This window comes from Lagopus muta, chromosome 12, assembly GCF_023343835.1.
Source record: "Lagopus muta isolate bLagMut1 chromosome 12, bLagMut1 primary, whole genome shotgun sequence".
In the NCBI taxonomy this organism is placed as follows: Eukaryota; Metazoa; Chordata; class Aves; order Galliformes; family Phasianidae; genus Lagopus; species Lagopus muta.
In genome coordinates this window covers 15,370,719-15,383,218 of record NC_064444.1, presented here as the reverse complement: position 1 = coordinate 15,383,218, position 12,500 = coordinate 15,370,719, and the positions used below count along the sequence as shown (strand labels likewise).

The 12,500-nt window shown below is 44.3% G+C and overlaps 1 long non-coding RNA gene across 8 annotated transcripts in view; it reads left to right on the top strand.

Annotated features, from left to right (window-relative positions):
• Nucleotides 1-12,500, top strand: part of LOC125699406 (uncharacterized) — a 39,133-nt gene that overhangs the window by 90 nt on the left and 26,543 nt on the right. For 4 of the 8 annotated variants that reach the window (XR_007379543.1, XR_007379541.1, XR_007379542.1 and 1 more), the window contains exons 1-3: nt 1-5,585; nt 9,249-9,373; nt 9,946-10,149. The exon at nt 1-5,585 is cut by the window's left edge. This is a non-coding gene — a long non-coding RNA (uncharacterized LOC125699406). Of the gene's footprint in view, nt 5,586-9,248; nt 9,374-9,945; nt 10,150-10,924 lie in introns of all 8 variants that reach the window. The other 4 variants (XR_007379544.1, XR_007379540.1, XR_007379539.1 and 1 more) reach the window with 3 other exon arrangements.

Genomic DNA, 12,500 nt, shown 5'->3' with positions numbered 1-12,500 from the left:
AAATCAAATGTTGAAAATCAGTATTTTACCCAGGTCCTAAGATGGCAAAACTGCTGACAAAATAATCTCCTAGAAATTAAGAATTATGTATATTGCCCTCAATTTTATAAAGCTGTTTATGTTGCAGCTCGAATGGCTCCCTTGTTACACACAATTTCTGAGGCTTGGCAGGCACGTGATTTTCATAAATCCAGATACTACCGTTTCTAACCTCTGACCATGTTTTAACTGCGCAGGACCCTTTTAATTCATTTAACTCATTTTAATTGTCTTTCAGGGGAAGCGTGCTTTCTTTGGTCAGCTTAACTGGCAGGGAATGCTGCCTGCTTGAGTACTTGCTGCCATTCAAAGAGACCTCTCATGAAAATGCATGCTTGTCCTCGCAACTCCTTCAGCAACTGTAATATTTCTCCCTTACTGTTTATGTCAGAGAGTCATTACTGGAAGCTGCTGACATTTCTGACATTCAGTAGCATCAGAGCACATTAGGTGGTCCTTAGATAATTTTTAGACAAAATTTACTTGTATCACATGTTCAGGCCATTACAAGCAACAGAAGTAATGTGCTTCCATGCAAAGATATTATCAGTCAGCACGCTCATTTTTGTGGGCCTTCCTGTATTATTCTGTAGCTGCACGATTTTAACCATGCAGTGCATAATGCATAATGCACCGTATACCCAGGCGGTACGTGCATTGTTTTTGACTTTTGTGCAAGATCAATCTCTATTAGGAAATCTATTATCATCACTTGTGTTTTACTACAATGAAATAAATAGGCAGCTGCAGTTGTTTGGCCTAATAGCTCTTAGCGTGATTGCTAGAAGTAGGAAATCAATGCAGGGTGAAGGGAAGAAACATTTTTAATAACTTACACTTCAGATATGAGATCCCCAAGTTATTACAAATTATAAGGTTAAGACCTCTTGAAAGAATCCTAGCTAGTTAAATATTTAAAACTCCTGGGTGAGAACACAGGCACTAATGAGCTTCAGGCTACTAAACACCAGAATCTAGGGGGAGACATCTTGTTTTATATTAGAAAGTATTAGTGAATATCAACCGGCCATGAGGAGTGTTTAATTAAGAATTATATTGATACGGGGAAAGCAGAGAAAGAACCAGATTGCCAAATCTACTCTTCATCACCATTAGAAGCTGGGTTTGTGTGTACAGAACAAACGTGAGCGGCAGTGGCTCACACCAGAGGCTCCGTGGTGTGGGACCTGCCTATCCCTGTGGCCTTCCCACAGCCCTGGAGATGCCAGAAACCTTCACGCAAACGTGGATGGAGCTGCCTGCTTTCTCGTGTTCCCTTTAAGTGCTACGGGCTTGGTTGGGAGGAATAGCCAAATTTTGGATTTTGTGATTTCAGCAATTCTGTTAATCTAATGATAACTGCTCTCGAATGAAAACATAATGCAACGTCAGGCTGATACACATCGTGCAATGCACCCACCCCAAAAAAGAAAAGGAGGAATCTCATAAATCATCAAATGTCTCTCCTGTGGCCTTTTAATTCAGAAATTTAAGAACGTAGGAAACCTGTTAATTGTACCCAGGTGCATCAAAAGAATTGTGATGTTGAAATTCAAATGCCGAGAAGCAAGAAAGCGAGAAGGAATATGAAGACTGGTGTGACACGACTGAGCACCAGCTGATATCCGGCCTTGCTGCACAACTGTGGTAAGAGAGTTCACTGCACTGTGTGTGCACGTGTGTACGTTATGTAAAATAGCCTCTGCCTGTCTGCTCTCTGAAACAGGAGTGTGAGTGGGTAAACAGCTCTGAGCAACAGATGAAAGGCTGCTGGAGTTGAGACTCCCGGTTCAAAGGTTCCAGCACTACGTGCAGTGGCAGTCTCGGGTTATTTGTGTTTCCGAGCTTTTGAATTGTGTGCTCGTCTGCGGAGATTCCCATTATCTTATTCCTGGTTGTGTTCATCAGCAGAGCTGGCTGCCTGGCTGCAGACGTATTGCATAGGGCAGCTTCAGTTACATTTCCCCTGCCTCTGCCCGGGAGAAAATCAGTAATATTTTGTTTTAATTGATGATGCTAAATCACAGCAGCTGAACGCTTGCATCCTTCTCACTCCCTGTGTGTCTCCTGCTGCCTGGTCAGCGTCGGTCCAGCGCTCCATTTTTAAATCAAATTATGCTTGTGATAATATTGTCTTGAGCTTACAGTTGCTGACATGGATATTGACAAAGGCTTAGCCAGTATTTTAATAAGAAAACAAAATACGGGAAATACTCTAGAGTTTCCAGGTGGATCATTAACAAGACGCCTTGGAGGGCTGAGACTGCCAGCCAGCACAGGGAATGCATCACAGTTCGTCATACAACTTAAACTTCTTTTGACATCTAGTTATGTCGAAATGTGACTGATCACCTAGGGGTCCAGGCTCCTGTGAGGGAAAAGTTCACTGACAGACAGCGAACGAAGCTGATCTTAAATGAGAATCAAGAGAAAGCAGCATTCCAGTGTCTGACAGTCTGCAGCTGCTACCTGGGTCTGCCTAACGAAGACGAGCCTGCTCTGCTGAACAGTTATATTAGCATCTGTATGCTTCTGTCTCATTATCACACATCTGCCCACCTTTATTCGAATGAAGCTTCTTCTGATCTGACAGCTCAGGCATTGTCAGTGAATAGATATTATGGGATCCGGGTACAGCAGCTTAGGGTGTTAGCTTTTATTTTCTAAAGACTGTTGTATGGTTTGACAGTATAATGCCACTGAGGTAAAGAAGATAATTAACATATTGGGCAGGCTCTAAACAAAGCTGAGACAGTTACACTGGCAAAAGTGCCGCTGCTGGAGTGGTATTGTTTGCACTGGTGGAACATCAAAGGTTGCCTTGGGAAAGAGCAGGGGCACAGGTACGCCATGTCCCCCTCTGACGGATGTTTGGGTCTTTGGTTGATGCCCAGTAACTGCATGTCCTCCCATTGCCTCTGCTCAAAGTCTCCTGTCGTTCTGGGTCAGCTGTTCCCAGCATCTGAGAGGATGTGAAAATGGAGGTAGAGAGAAGGAGGATGAAGGTTCTCTCTCCTGAATTTATTTTTACCCTACAGCATAAAGCTAAGAGCTTGTGTGAGCTGCACACAGCGCCTGTTTGGATGGAGATTTAAGCCTCCTAAGTTGGAAATCACATGTGGGATTTTCTGGAAATGCCAGAAACGTATGACTGAGGTTTCATCATTTGGCTGCTCAGTAAAGGACTAGAAAGACTTTCTTAGAAACAAACAAACAGGGAAATAGCATTCTGAGCTCCTGATGTAGATGAGCTTTGATGGTTAAAGAAAGGATGCTCATACTCTCTGCAGCTCTGAGAAATGAAATGGTCCTCAGTGTATTGCTTCACAGTTTGCTTTCTATCTGAATACTGGGCATGGTGGGTGGGAATGGCAGCTTGGTCCTGTGCTTCAGAGATGAAGCACTGTAGAAAATACACCTTTGTAAGCCGCCTTGCTGCTTGTTGTCATTTGGGAAAACTAGTGAGTGGGATGCATTGCTGCAAGAGCATCCCTGAACATCTCTGCTGGAGAACCACTGATGTTGTGAAGGGCCTCGGTACCCCCAGGTGCCCCCAGTCACAAGCAGTGTGGTGGCCAGAGCCCAGACACTCATCTGACTCAAGTGAGTCCCTTGGTTAAAGCCAACAGTCTCTGCTGTTCCTGTGGCAGTGTGCTGAGAATTTAGCCTTAAATGTCTGTGTTAAGGACGTTCTTCATTTCATTCATGGCTTTTGTTTCAACGCTTTTCTCCTTTGTTCTTGAGAGCACGCAGGGTTTCCATGAGTTAATGTTGGAATTACTGCTTCTTTGCAACAGTGCAGTCAAAGTCATTTCAGCATCCGCACCGATAACGTGAGCATGGCTCGTTCAGGTTGGCCCAGCTGCCCCACGCTCACAATTGCCACGTTTGAATACCAAATAAGAGATTCGTTTTTTTAAGAGGAAAAAAAAAGATTGTCATTCGCTCTAAAAAGGCATCACAGACTGCCGACACTGTACAGAAAAGTAGGAGATGTTGACCTTTTTATTGTAAACTTTCTGTAGCGTTGCCCTCTCGGTGGCGCGCTCCCCCTCGCACACATGGGCGCGCACACGCACTCTTCAGCTCTATGTTATCTCAAATAATTACCCTGCGCTTCTGGCTGTCCCCAGTGACTGCTGCTGCTAAAAAAGCTACTCATTGTCGGTGAGTGAAGAGGGATTTCAAACCTGCTTCTTGTGGCCCAGCAACAGCTCTTAATTAACCACTCAGGTATTGAGCCGCCTCCTCGCCCAGCTCCATCCATATGGCAGAACATGTCCGCGGCGATAATCACTGAAGGAAATATTGTATCAAAAAAAAAGGGCTCGCTGAACAGAAAGCTCCTGCAAATTATTTTTAATGATTCTCCTCTCTGAGCCGGGCTGTTTGCTGCGCTGGGTAAGGGCTGGGGACGGGCTGTCCTTGCTGTCCTTGCTGTCCTTGCTGTCCTTGCAGCTCCGCCGGCCGGCTCCTGGCGGTGGCACGAGGTGGGTGCGCGGTGCCCAGCCTTTGTTCCTGCAGCACAGCTGGGTGCGTGCCCGCTTCCAACAGCGCCGTACCTTAAGGAAAAACTTGCAGGCTTTGCGCAGCCCCACGTTTTTTCTTTCTCCCTTTGGTTTACAAAAAAGAAAATAGCGATTAGAGTTTATAAATCTAATTAAAAATGAAGTTGCATTTACATTTTAAAACCTCGCGTACGCCAGCATACTGTGTCAAAAGATATTATGTATGATTTTACTTTGTGACAGAAACCATTACATTTAAAAATTCATTACAGCAAGGTTAGTTAGACACATGATGGATGCAGCTTTAATCCTGCCATATATTATTACAGTTAAAATGTAAATGATGAAAAATATTTTGTGCTTATCAGCGTTTATGTGGAAATGTGTTTTACAGTGATATATGGTGTTATATTTCTATTATTATGATGAGAAAGAATGAAATACCAAAAGACGAAGTGTTTATTAAAACATGGCTACTTGTGATAAAATATTCTTGTTGTACATGACTTTAAACATATTTACCGAGGGCATTTGTCCAAAACAACTGTGAAATGCGTTTGCTATGCAAATCATTCTTTGTAAATTTTTCTCCTCTCTGTTGTACTGACTGCAGCTTTCTAATAGCCTAATGTTAAAGTCATGTAAATATATTTTTATTATTTTTCATTTCAGTCACGGGGGACTGGCGCTGTTTACACACATGCCTGCGTTCGGGTAGAGAGCGGTTACACAGAAAGACATCAAACAGGAAACTGATCCTAGCACAGCCCCATGTTCCTCTGTACCTCCTCTTGTTTCAGCTCCTCAAGGCCCAGCCTGCAGCAGAGGAGCCAGCCCTTGGCCTTCCAGCATGTGTGGCCCCTGCAGCCTGTGTCCTGTTGACACCCCAGCAACCCAACAGCCCACAGCAATTCAACAGCCTGCGCTCCCAATCCCTTCCGTTCCACTGCGCAGCCGTAAGCGAGGCACTGCTGGGCACCTTCACGGCCAGATGGTGTGGCCGCACGCCGGCACTGCCTCCATCATTTCCTATGGAAGGTGAGTTTCTAACTGTGCTTGTGCTTTAGGCAAGCCTTGTAAAGAAACATACGTGGCCTTCCCCCAACCTGAGGGCTAACAAGTTTGGAGGCCAGGCCTACATGCTGCGTGTCCCCAGGCCAGGCAGGCTGTTTAAGGGTTTGTTCTCAGCAGTGACCCCTCAGGAAGGGCTGCTGGGGCTGCTCCCCGAGGCACAACCCAGCACGGCTCTGCCCAGAACAATGCAAAGGCCACAGGCGTCCCGCAGGAAGGCTGTGGCAGAAAAGAAAATACAGCACCAAGGCCCTGAAGCTCCGGAATGTGGCCGCCGTGCACGTGTTCCCATGTGTGCTCCGGCTGCTGGGCTGCCTGCGTGCTTCAGGTGCAGCCCTGGCTGACTGTTGATGTATGCAGTGCTGAGTTGGAAGGTTCTGCCCAACACGGCTGTGCCCACGGCAATCCCGCTGCGTGGTTTCTGGAGGCACCCACTCCAGGTTTGTCCTGTTTGTTTTGTTGCTTTTTATGCAGCTTACGTTTAAGAAAATAATAGTTTCAGTAAATTAATTAAGTGGTAATTAAGGCATATTATTGCTGTTAATTCCTCCAGTTTGCGCTGCTGTATCTTCAAGAGAAACTGATTTAAATTTGACGTGATGCAGTAATTGGGCTGAGATGATTGCTTGTAGTTACGTGAAGCTGAGCCCATCTTCATCAGCTCAGTTTCTGAAAAAAAAATCCCCTAAGCAGCTCAGGGTATTTGTTTGTGATCAGGAGCTTTATGCCCTTCAGCCTGCAGTGCCTTTCGTTTGACACAAACAGAAGCGGAGACCTGGTGCTTGTAGTTCACCAAAGTGGCTATTTCCTTCTAACCTTCCTCTTGTAACAATGTTTATTCAGTTATCAGGGAAGAAATATCATTTGTCCGTGCAGCTACAATTACCCAATTTGTTGTATAAATTATTACTTTTTTTCTCATCTCATGTTGATGACAGAATCATTTAATAGACTTTCAGTTGCTCAAGCTTGAAAATTGGTTCCACATTCCCCCTTTTTAGTTTTCCTCCCTAGGGTGAGTGCAACGTGGCCTAAATGCCATTCCCAGCTCCCCTTCCCCCTTCTTTTCTTTAAACATCTGCTTGTATGAGGATGTTGTTGTGTACATTAGCGCTGTGCAGTTTAGCACCTTTAGGACTACCTTTGGCTCTCAGCTTCCTTGTTTCCTGGGCCAACCATAATATATCAGGAACCGTGGATATTTCCTATCTCAGCACTCTCCATAACTCTTTTGCTCAGCTGTCTGAAGCTGTTTTCTTTAGGAAGTCCAAAGTGAGGGGGCCTGCTTGACCTGGCATCGGTCCTATTTATAAGAATAAACCTTCTTCCCCGTACACCTTTGGAGCTTTGTCGTGTAGGGGTCACATCCGTTTAAATTAACAGCGATAGCGCCTGTGACGGAACACGGCCACGTAACCTTTATTGTCCTGTCCTACCCTTTTGTTTGAAGTTATAAAACCTACTCAGCTGATTTTCTTCAAAGCTAAGGCTACAGGATCTGCAGCCGTGTCTCTGCCACATAATTAATTAGGAAGGAAAAAAACAGCTACTGTGCGCGCTGTATTTTTGCAAGATGTTTATCTGTTTATTTAAAGCCAGCATTCGCTTTTTTGCTCTCGAATTTTTGCTCTCCTGCTCTCACCACTGAAATAAATGCCAGTCAGGCTCGTTTGCTTAGGACAGGAGTTCCCATGTGGCGGTGGGAAGGGGCAATGCACGGAGCAATCATCTCATTTCCAGCCCACGGTCTGAGGCTTTGGCTCAGAAGCAGTGCCACCTCCACCTCCGTGGCGCTGAGATGTCACTCTTACAGTCTGCCCACTCACAAGTCAGCCTGGGTGCCTGTGCCGTGTATTTATTTTTTCCTTATTTATTTTTAAGTCTAAGAATATTCGCTGAAAGCAGGATTATCGCTTTGTAGACCACCAGCAGCTGTTGAAAAGCAGGGCATAAAAGTTTGTTTATGCCTTTAATAACCCTCTTAATGATGGAGCAAGCACATTATTCATAATAAAATAGCCTGGCATAATCTTGCTTCAGTGTGCGGTGGGAGGGAATTAAGAAACATCTGCTATGCCATAAAATAACATTATATATACCATTTACATTAAAAACATGTGTCTACACATATGTATATTATATACATATATTTAGAATGTCTCAGTGGAACTCGTATTTTAATTACATTTAGAAAACAATGAAATGGTTAAATGATGGTGTTTTTACTTCTGAATCTCAGCTTTATGCAGTGTTTGTGGGTACGGCTGGTTATAATGACAAGGGACAGAGCGTCAGAGGGCACCTGGAGACACACGAGGGCAGATGTTCCAGCACTGAAATCGGGGTTCAGTTTCTGTTTCTAGCCTCCAAATAACTGACCTGATTTTATGAAGTACAAAGCGTTCGTGGGCTCTTGATTTTATGAGCGTTGGTTGCTCAGCAACTCTACAAATCAGGCCACTATTTCAGCGCCTAAATGCAGATTTTATTTACAACAACAGCATCCGAATCCACAGCTTTCCTCAATGTGAATTATTTGCACTACTCCCGTGCTGAGCACGAGAGCTTACCATGCTGGTGCTGCACTCAGCAGGAGGGTGGCTGCCTCTGCTCTGACAAACCTGGGCCAAAAAGGGACAAAATGGGGATCCTGAAGCCGCCAGCGGGGCAGCGCTCCGCCCTGGCAGTGGCCATGCCTTGTGGCTCCCAACCAGCATGGCATGTAAACATGTCTTTAAATTTAGGCGTGTGAGACGTAAGTGGAACTACTTGCATCTTAAAATTAAATACATGTTTCACTAGATCAGGCCAGATGGTTTTACATGCTCAAAAGTGACATTTACAAGGTCACATAGGAAGTGTTTGACAGAGCCAGGAACTGAAACCAGATCTCCCAAGTGCCAACCCAGTGCCTTAATTTTGCTCGCATCCATTTTTTCTTCCCGCTGGCATGTTTCTCCTCAGCCAAACAAGGAAAAAATGAATCCAGTAAGTAGACAATTAAGTTGTTGTTTTTATTTGGAGGCGCTGGGAACGCAAATGCCACTGTTTGAAAGATTAGTGCTTTCATTTTTTCAGCAAGGCATATGTTTTCATAGACTTTTTCTTTTTTTAATTTTGTCTCTTCTATCTCACAAGAATGTAAGAAATCTGTTTTCATTTTGTAGGTGGCCCACCAAATAGAAGTTATAAGTTAATAAAATTTCTATGCAGATTTATGTGAACTGGATGAACTCTCCCAGTATCTGAATGTTAATCTGTTGGAAAATAGCTGCTGTGGTACTGGAACAGCTCAACATCATACAGCAGGGCACACTCACAGCAGCACTCCGATGACATTTTCCCTACAAATGCCAAAGTAAACATGAGAGACTACTGTGGGGGAAAATCAGTGAACTACTGGAAAGGCAACTGTGGTGAATTCAAGGCAGTTGCCTTAGTTTCACCTAAATCTCTGCTTCTATTAATGTATGTATTTTCCTTGGTAGACGTATCCGTGCAGATTTTCTTCAGTGCATTTGATTTAGCCTGTCTCACTTTGCCTCTGTTCTTGGGATGGACGTAGCTCTTTGCAGGCTCCCATTCTGCCTCAGTTTTTAATGAGTCCTCAACCTCCCTGTCCTGTTCCAGCTGAAATGCAGACCATGAGAGAGTACTCCAGGGGAAGTGCTGGATACCCCAAGCATGAAAAGGAGGGGAGCAACAGCCTCGCATTCTCACAGGACCCTCCTACTGCACCAGCAAACTGTATAAAGGTAAAAGGAGCAGGGGTGGGGGTAGGTTTTTCATCTTGACTGGCCAGCCTCTGTTTCACCAGGTGTAGGGTATAAAGGACTTGCGAGGATGGAGTTTGTGCATCTGTGACCAGTTTAGAAAAACCCTCAGAAATGGCTGTAATTTAAGACACATTTAAATTGTACTCTGGATGGCAAGGATGGGACTTGGGGAGTGAGAGCAGTAATCTCTGACAGTGGGCCAGTAATGTATACTGAGATGCCTTGGGCTCCCTCAGCCACCTGATTCCTGGGCTGGGGTCAGCCCGTACCACCTGTGATTGCTTTGGGGTGGAGAGTTGTTAGCTGAAGCAGTGCCCAGACTTAGGCACGCCTCTCGCTGTGAGTGGCACAGGTAGGCCCTGGCCTGGGTCCTCCTGAAGGTGCTCAGTGCAGCTGAACCCATTGCACAGGGTTTCTCAACCCCAGAGAAAATCCTATTTTCCTGGGAAGTATTTTCTCTATCTGATTAATAACTTTAAAACATTTAATAGACATTTGACTTGCTTGACTCAGAGCTATCAAACAAATGGAAACTTTGCATTTTCCCACAGAAAATGCCCTCTGGTTTGTTTGGCTGCCTCCCACTGCTGTGCCAATCCACTGGCATGAACTTTAAGGATCCCTGCAAAAAGCTCTTATGCTAAACAGCATAACACAGCTGACTTTCAAGGAGCACTTAACATCAGCTTAATCGCTCAGGACCATACCAGTACCTACACAGTCTTGTGTCAGAAGGGCAGGCATCTATTCATAAGGTATGTATCACTGCTTGTATTTTTTAATCGCTGCCTTATTTTAGATTGGCTGTATAAGGATCAGACCAAGCGTCTTGTTTAGGAAGGACATTTTTCCTTCTCCATCAGCATGCACTTAGGATAGAGACCACAAAAGAAAATCTCCATACCACTGCCCCCATATCTCAGGCTCCTGGCTTTGACTTCAGCAGCTCTCATTAACTGAGTCAGAGCCGGTCTCTTGCTTTGGCTTGATGGATAAAAATCCTTGATGGATTTTTATTTCATCCATTACTTTTTGTTATCCCTTTTTAAGGCCATAGACATTTTTTATATCCACAGCATCCTGGGGTACTGAGTTCCACAGTTCAACTATGTGTCGTGTGGATGCATACTGGAGTTCTTAAATCCTTGTTCCTAATAGTTTTTTCCATCATCTTACCAACTTCTGTTGCATCCACTTATCACACTCTGCACTTTCCTCAGGAAATAAAATCATCCTGTATTTAGGTGCTTCTCAGAAACAGTCGTTTCTTTAAAGCATACCAAATCTTGATTGAGAAACTGATGAAAAATTATATTTTGGGCTTAATTGCTTACCTTTGTTGCTGCCTTTGATGATGCGCAGAAATAGCTTCAGAAGTACCATTAAAAACAGAAATCCAAAGAACAGAATCAGCTCCAATTTCCTCCATAAAGTAACGGATTGGGACAAAGACAAAGGCATCAGCATCTGCCCAGATTCCCCACGTGGCTGTGGGGCTTTGGGGATCCCATCCTTTCCCTTCTCTTGCAGGGAATCTGCTCTTCCCATCTGGTAGACCGAATTGAAGACGCTAAGTATTGGTTGGAGGAATTCTTAGGTATAAAATCAGTGTCTAAATGTGTCTAACAAGCGTTTGAATTGCAAACATTAACAATATTAATGCACTTAATTTTATCTAGTCCTAGCCAGCTCATTTTCTGGGAGGTTTCTTGGTTTGTGTGTACTGGCACTGGAGAACTGGAAAGCAAAGACCCACGTAGCACCCATCGCAGCTTATTACAGAGGGTAAACAGCCAGTGTTATTAGTAGATGAGGAAAGGTAGATCAATATAAAGAAATACTGCTCTCATTCACTATTCCCTTTGTCACTGCCAGGCCTCAGAATTTTTCAGTTCATTGATGTCAGTAAGGATTTACGTGCCTGCCCAAGAAGCTGGTGCCAGATTATTCCCAGGCTGCAGCAGATCCTGATCAGCATGTAAGCTGGCTTGGGCAGCTGCATAAGGAAACAAAATTTAAGATCACAGCAACTTAAAATACTGCTCGACTTTATAACATCAACATTGGTATCAGGGAACATGGCAACAAAAGTGACCAAAAAGCATCTCCTTTTGCTGTAATGCTTAGCGAATATATCAGGCTGGTTAGACAGAGGGCATGTAATGTTTTTCATTAGCTGAATGAGCACCTAGCTCAAGCCAAGTCTGAAGGCTTTTGGAAACACTTTATTCACAGGGGGCAGCTTGGGGGTTAAACAATGTTTAGCATATTCCCTTCCCTACATTATTTCACGTGCAGAGCTGCTTCCTCTTTGACAGCATCAGGAGCCTATCCTTACATACCCTAATGGTCTCATGCCTTCAGCACGCTGTGGCTTACACCCGCATACCTCCTTGTTGCTGTTATCACCAATGGTTTCCTCAATGGAAATAATCATGCACATTACAACTGTTGCCAAAACCCTCTGGCACCAGAATCACTCTCGGAAGGAAAGCCTGAAGGCATGCGAGGGCCTGAGCAGCTGTAGCTGCAGTGAGGTAGGTCAGCAGTACTACATGGGAAACCATGCAAGAGGAAAGCTACATGCTGCCTTAGTGTTTAACAGCAGCCAGAGTTAGGGGTCTGATTCTGCTGGGGTTTCAGAATGAAACCTGAATGCTGGCCTGTGCAAATTCCTCTGTTCACGGTTTCATGTCCGTACGCACACACCGACAATCCATCATGAGGTCCCATCGCTGCATCTGTGTGCCTTCGTGGAGACTGCAAAGGTTTTGCATGAGTTCAAATACGAAAAAAAAGTCATTTTTCACACATTCTAATTTCAGATATGACTGTAAATGTTCTAAGCCTCTTTGTATATTTAAACATTTTTAGTGAGTTAGAAAACAAACAAACTATATCTGTTACATTTCTGCAGTTAGATCATGTAACTTGACTGCCTGACAAAGCATCAGCAGTATGAGGTCCTTTATGGGTCACAGCTGAGCCAGATTTTACGCTTAAGAATTTCCTCATTTTGGACCAGAAGTAAAAAAAAAATCTTCTGGGCAACACCCATGAGCCCACGTCTGGAAAAAAAGAAGTGAAATGTGAGCAGAAAGCCCCC